The 7,216-nt window shown below is 38.6% G+C and overlaps 1 long non-coding RNA gene across 1 annotated transcript; it reads left to right on the forward strand.

Moving 5' to 3' along the window:
* The first annotated feature begins 417 nt into the window (after window positions 1–417).
* Window positions 418–6,089, forward strand: LOC128135152 (uncharacterized). The gene is made up of 3 exons (XR_008232971.1): window positions 418–1,757; window positions 2,376–2,494; window positions 5,927–6,089. It is a non-coding gene; the product is annotated as an uncharacterized LOC128135152 (long non-coding RNA).
* The last annotated feature ends 1,127 nt before the right edge of the window (window positions 6,090–7,216 follow it).

The following is a 7,216-nucleotide window of genomic DNA, read 5'->3' on the forward strand; positions in this document are numbered from 1 at the left end:
GGTTGCTGTCAGCCTGTTGTTCTAAGATGCTTGCGGTTGAATGGAATACTACTGTAATTATTTTTTGCCCATGGTCTGTGTGATACAGGACGCAAGTCTAGGTAGGGAGTGATTGATTCAGTGAACTCCAGGACATGAGCTGGTACTTCTAGCAGTCAGACAGAATGTGGGTGTACCAAGCAATGAGGCATTAGAGAGAACACCACTGTCCTCTGTGACCAGCATACTAAAAGTTACTTGGGCAAAGTGCTAGAAGTGGCGTTAATTTCTAAATGCATTTTTACAGAACCATTTCACATCAGTTCGGAAAGCAGCAAGAACGTAGATTTAACTTTTGAAGAAAGCACTGCCTTACAGTAGGTGTGTTTCTTTAAAGCTAAGGCTTGCCTGAAAGTGACATTGTCAAGTCTTAAACAATCGGAATGCCATAAACAGTGTTTCAAGGTTTCTTAGTTTTGCTTCAGCATCTTGGTTTTTGCTGTTTGCTTTTCTGTACAGCTGATGGTCAGCAAACATTAATTTGAAAATCATTACCCTGTTTGTCATTTAATGTTGACAGATGAGGAACCTTTCCAACTGACTTTTATTCATTGTACTGTGTTCCTGGCATTGACTCAGTTAAACTTTGACAATTTACACCTGTAAAACATGGATACTAGAGAACCTCTGTTTTGTTTCAGAGGTTTTCGGTAGCCTGCTTCTTTTTTGCTTTCCTTATGTCGACTGCATTTGTGTTTAGATGAGAAGACTCAAATATTACTGATGTTAAAATAATGAAATGGCACTTTTCCTACCTCAAGGAACATACCCAATAAAACTAGTAAGCATCATTCTGAAACTAATACAAATTTTTGTTCTGTTGCAGAGTTTGTAGCAGAATGGCAAATTGTAGTAGAATGGCAAAAGTCAGCAGCTTTTCTGACAAACCTTAGAAAATCATGGGCCTTGCTTACTGATCAGTGATTTCATATCTCTGACAAGTCAACAGATACAAATTAGCATTGAGAATGCTTGATTGCTCATCAAACCTAAGACCTTATTGAAAGAATCTTGCAATAGATTGGACTGAAGCACAAAAGTTTTCTTTACTGAAACATTTAGAGCTCTCTGATGTGCTCTCTTAGTATTTGCACCAGGTAGTTATGGCTGTGGGTGTTGCAGGGAGCTGCAGGTGTGCCCTCAGTAGCTTGCTAGCCTTTGTGCACCTTGCTTCTGTATGAGGCTTCTGCTGCATGGCAACCTACAAATGTGAGGTTTCATCTGGCTTAGAGCCACAGGAGTAAATAAACTTCTCAGATACTGTACAGAGGTCTGTCTTCATAGCTACTGGCTGTTTAGAGAAACTAAGATAACTTTTTATTTACTAAACACAGTAATAACATTTCAACTTTAATCAAAACTTTATATTAACAGAAAGTGAATAATGCTGTTTGTGATCTGACTCTCCATCAGAGGCCTTTCTTCTTTAGTCTTTGTCCAGTGCACCTAGGAGCTTGGGTGGGAGAGAGAATGGGGTGAATTGAGGGTTATGTTTGGAAATATTTTATCAGTTAAGTTCAGTTTAGAGTAGATAATAGCAGTAGGTAAGAGACTAACTGGTTCCTTTTCAGCTATGGAAGTAATCAGCTGGGGTGGTCCCAGGGTGCTCTGGGCACAAGTATTGCTGAGTGATCATTGGCTGCCACCTGTGTGACAAAGTAAAGGACCAACCCTTCAATTTATACTGGTGGAGCCAGATCATGGGAAACAATTGACAGGTAAAATACACTTTTGAAAATTTAAGGGAGAGGAGAGAGTACATGTGGTATAAATGGAGCAAAGAACCTAAAAGATTGGCCACAGATAGCAAAGGTTGCTCCTCTGAAACTTTGACATATCTTTAGCTTACTTCATTTTGGGGAGAGGCACACAGCAAAGAGCAAGTTACATGTTGCTCCCCCTGGGAACACAGAGCCTTGTTAGGAACCAGTATTAATTGAGTTGTAGCAGGGAAACAAGTAATGAAATTTTATTGTAGTTAGAAATTACACTTCATATTTATGCACGTGCTTCCAAATCTTGGAATGCTTGTTGTCTTGACGTTCGGTGCTTTCCACTGGTCCAAGAGATGGGTATTGGGTTTGGATTTTTAGAGAGGCTAAAAATAAGCTGATGAATTTTCGAGTTCACCAGTTGAGTGTACTGTAGTGAGTTACTCTAGAAGTCTTAGAATGCCATTCAAAATTGAACTAACTTTTGTGCAGTAGGTCTTAATCTTGCAGATAACATAGTGCTTAGCATCAACATTTTTCTTCTGTTTTATGGTTTTTATTTTTAGTGGACTGGCTGAAAATAATTTCTAAGGACTTTTAACTAAATTATTTTTACTTCCTTAGAGTTGTTAAGCTTATGCTTAGCCCAATGTGATACAGGACTGGTGCGACAACTCGTTTTTAATCAGTGACTCAAAATTGTGATCACCCTGATGTCACCAAATGGCTACAGCTTGTAAAAGGTAAGCATGAAGTGTATCATGTTGTTTCTTGGGATCATTTTTAGTGTGATATTTATTTTAGAAGTATTTCATTTGTATGGCTTGAATTAGTTTTACAAGTGATATTAAGGTGCATTGTTTGTTTAAGATAAGTCAGCTGGCAAAGTTGACTTACCCTCTTGCTTAGTGATTTCAAAGCTCACTTAGCTTGTCCCTGCCTGCTTTTTAAAATATGAGCACTGTGGTGCTCTGTGGTATCCCTCTTAAGAGCAATACTATCACTTAAAAGTCTCTGGTGGTTTTTACTGTCATACTGAAATTCTGTATAAATTGTTTAGTGTACTTATTTAAGCACTTTGCTCAATTTTTTAAAGTATTTGTCCAGGAGGCTTGAGGATGTTAAAATTTGTAGGCTTGCATACCTTTACTTTTCTCTCCTAGGGAGGTACAGTGGAGGACGTAAAAGGAGTGGCTTGCAGAATGGAGAAATTGCTCCCTGTGTTATTGGAAGTGAGCCACCATTTGAATTTGCTAGCTCATACTGCAGTATTCAGATTAGTTGGTGTCTTGTGATCAGTATCTACGATCTAATACAAAGCTAAAATCTATAAGAGCATTTGCTCTGAGATTTTCTCTGAGCAGAACTCGTTTCAGATTTTAAGCATGATGAAAGGATGTCTTGCCATACTATGTAGTTATTTTTCAGTACTGTTGCCTGCTCAGAGGAATAACAAGGTATCTTGTTTGTAAACAGTTGGGTATTGCAGAATAAATAGCTTCTCAACAAACAAGTACAATTCCTGTAATCAGATTGGTCTTCCACGTTGTTCTAATGAATACTGAGAGCTCATTTTATTTGGTGCTTACATTGTCATTTGAAACCTTTTAAAATCTGGTTAATTAAGTGCATTAATAGTTCTGCAAGTCATAGTTATGGTAGGTCTGCTCATGTTATAGAAAACAATAAGCTGAAGGAATTTGATCCCTCTCTTCTGTAGAACCACTTACCTTAGAGGACCAAACTTTTTTTGACTCAGCTAGGTTTTATTTTTTCTGAACTTTCCTGAAACTTTGTCTCCTCTTATATCATTTATCTTACAGAAGAAACCTTTTCTGCAGAATAGCATGTGCTGAACTGCACTGTCTGTTCAAAGCCCACATAAAACTCACACAAATGACACGGATAGAAAAGATTTTTCGATACACTGATGGCTGTGTTTACGTATCTATACTGCAGATCACCAGGCTACCTTTTTTACATGCTAAGTTTAGATGCCAATCTGTTCTTTTTCTGTAATTTTTCATACTGCTGTGCATTTTAAAGGCTCAAAGTGATTAATACTCTTGATGTTTTTGTTTTAACACCACTATTTCACTTACATTTTCATAGTAACTTAAAGCACTACTCCAACCCATACAACCAATAGGTTGTATTTCCTATGGCTAAAAGAAAGACAGCAACCACCTCAAACTTCCAAACTCTTTGCTGTCAGTTTCTGAAACACAGGATGTGAATAGAGGAGCTAGCCAGTATGAATATAAACACTCTTCTTTCCACTGCTCCTCAGATTGTATGGCTTCTAGCACTTACACGCTTAGGTGAATAATTGGGGGGGGGGGTCTATTCTGTCTGCTAAGTATTTAGTGACTTGTTTTGGTCACTGGAGTTGAAAGGGAAATGAAATTTTGGTTTGTTTGCTGTCAAACATTATTTTTGTCAGCAAATATCTTGTCAGTCCTGAACTTTAATGAGTAAGAGAAACATCATTTGGAGGGAATAAATAGAGACCAAATTATGAGATTGGGCAGTTTTTAGTTATTTTCCAGTTAGAGGGTATTTGCATTTCAAACACGAGTATAAAGTTAGTTGGATAGTAAGTTCAGAATTCTGTCCATAGTGTCAGTTGAATTTTATAACTTAGTGAAATATAAATAACTTCTGTGTTCTGCATCATCTGTCACTGCATAGTATCCAGCTAGCCTAGGAATTTTAAATTGTCTGCCAGAAGTACTTTCTCGGCACTGGGTCTGTTAATATAGTACAGTTTGGTAAAATCCAGAAAGTTGCTAAGATCTCGTATGTCAGTAAAGGGATTAAGATTTTAGTAGAGAATTGGGAGAACAGTCCAGGCATTAATAGGAGGGGCCATCCAGTAAGGTAGCACAATGAAACATAGGAAGAAGGGGAATGTTTCAGGCTACAGGTGGAGATTTCCTGGAGTGTTCAGAATAGTAGAGATATTCATATAGTAAATAGAGAAATTCGGAAATTCCATTCCTATAAACAAAGATTTTCCCGGTAAAGCTATGGGAAAGCCTGCTTAGCTGTGCTAACTGAGGTTCCCTGGCAAATTCTGTTGAAACCTACAAAGTGAGTTTTATTTGCAGATTTTAGCTCACTTCTGGGAAAGCTCTGTCATGAAAGACACTTTTGTTCATATAAGCTACAGAGTTTTACTGTAATGGCTGTGCTCTATTTCCACTCCTCATGCAATATATTCAGCATGGCAGTTCTGGTCAACTGTACCAAAATCTATACCCAAGTGAAGGTTGGATGAGGTCCTTCAGGATATGATTTCAAGGCAGCTTAAGGTGATTGAAGTCAAAACTGCTGCATTTGTACTGCCTTGTCTCCTGGCTCATCTGGCTACAAACTCACTGAGTAGGGGGAAGTCCCAAAGGGAAGAAAAAAAAAAAAATCTGTGTAAAGAAAAATTAAATGTTAACTTCTTGAATCAGTGCTGGCATAAGGAAGAAGATGGGAATAAGGAGGAGCTAAACAGCTATAACTTAGCCTACTTAAGTTAATGTGGAACTATACCCCTTAAATTACTCTGTAAATTAAGGCAAGGGGGGTGGCAAGCTGAACATAGCTGCTGCTTATGTGTTCAAAAATGCCAGGCAGTTAACACCTAATTCTGAATATTAGTGGTGACCTGTTGGCTGTAAGGAAGAAACAGAAAGCTGCCTGTGAGATTATGTCTATAAATTCAAGTAGAGAGGGACATGAAATTTCTTTTGAGATCCTGTTGAGACCTGCTTCTGAGCTGCTGCTGCTTAGCATCCAACTGTGCAGAGAATCTCTTTGTAACAGTTGATCGCTGATAAACTTTGAGTATACATTTTGGTTACAGAAGTGGTTATGAAGGATTAGCCCAGAACTGATGCACTGAATACAGAAATACTGCCAGCAGAACTCTTCTCTAATGGCTGCTGTTGTGTAAGCTGGGGGGGGGGAAAAGTGCTGTCCTCCTTAGAGAAATTTGGCTTAATGATACTGTCAGGTTTTATGTTATAAACTGTCTCTAGAGTTTGGTCAAATTAAATGTGCAAGTGCATAAAAGTTGATGCTTTTAGTGGCTGTACTACATCGTCATCACTTTCCACCTTTCCTGATTCTTCATATTGTAATGACTTAAAATAATGCTTAAGGTTTTGTATCTGTATTTGCAGATCACCAGGAGAACCTCACTCTGAAAACATTGAAACTAGCCGAATGTAAGTAAATGAGCGGATGAGTTTGGTATCTCTTCTTTAAAAATGTTTTGAACAAATGTAACAGTTACTATTGCACCTACTTAAAAAAAAAAAAAATCACAGTTTCTACAGAGGCTTAAAATTATTTTTCCATAGCAAAATACTCTACTTTTTCTAAGGTAATTCCACAGTTCTACACAGCTTTTTTTTTTTTTAAACAGTAAATGTTAAGGTCAAAATATCTAAGGTGACAGAAGTCACTTCAAACATGCGACTTGCTCATTGCTGCTGTCTGTGGGAACCAACTATTTAGCAAAGCTTACAGCACCCTCGGGGGGGGGGGGCGTGTGTGGAGATTATTTTTTTAAAAAAGTAAACATCATATTCTGAATTATTTGTTACAGACTATGACAGCAAATGTATTACCCCTCTCCTTCCATGTACAAATCAGAACTTGAGTCGTGACAGAAAACCTTTCAACACTGCTCCTCTATAAACTCATAGCTATCTTAAATATACTGGATACTTCAGAAAAAGCGTAGAACGTACCTCCTTTGTTTAAAAATCAGTATCAATTCACTAACTAAAGTGAAGCAAAGACCTGGCCCACAGTACCAGAAACAAAGTTTGACACTGGAAATGAGATATATGCCTACATACTTTAGGAATTCTCTCCCCTTGTCCCTCAGTTGCATGTTCTATTTTTGTCCTGGTTTCAGCTGGGATAGAGTTAATTGTCTTCCTAGTAGCTGACACGTGCTATGTTCTGAGTTCAGAATGTTGATAACACTGATGTTTTCAGTTGTTGCTAAGTAGTGTTTAGTCTAAAGTCAAGGGTTTTTCAGCTTCTCATGCCCAGCCAGTGGGAAAGCTGGAGGGGCACAAGAAGTTGGCACAGGACACAACCAGGGCAGCTGACCCAAACTGGCCAAAGGGGTATTCCATACCATGTGAGGCCACATCTAGTATATGAACTGGGGGGAGGGGGGGATCGCCGCTCGGGGACTAGCTGGGTGTCGATCGGCAGGGTGGTGAGCAATTGCACTGCGCATCATTTGTACATTCCAATCCTTTTATTATTGCTGTTGTCATTTTATTAGTGTTATCATTATCATTATTAGTTTCTTCTTTTCTGTTCTATTAAACCGTTCTTATCTCAACCCACAAGTTTTACTTCTTTTCCCGATTTTCTCCCCCATCCCACTGGGTGGGGGTGGGGAGCGAGTGAGGGAGCGGCTGCGTGGTGCTTAGTTGCTGGCTGGGGTT

This window comes from Harpia harpyja, chromosome 22, assembly GCF_026419915.1.
Source record: "Harpia harpyja isolate bHarHar1 chromosome 22, bHarHar1 primary haplotype, whole genome shotgun sequence".
In the NCBI taxonomy this organism is placed as follows: domain Eukaryota; kingdom Metazoa; phylum Chordata; class Aves; order Accipitriformes; family Accipitridae; genus Harpia; species Harpia harpyja.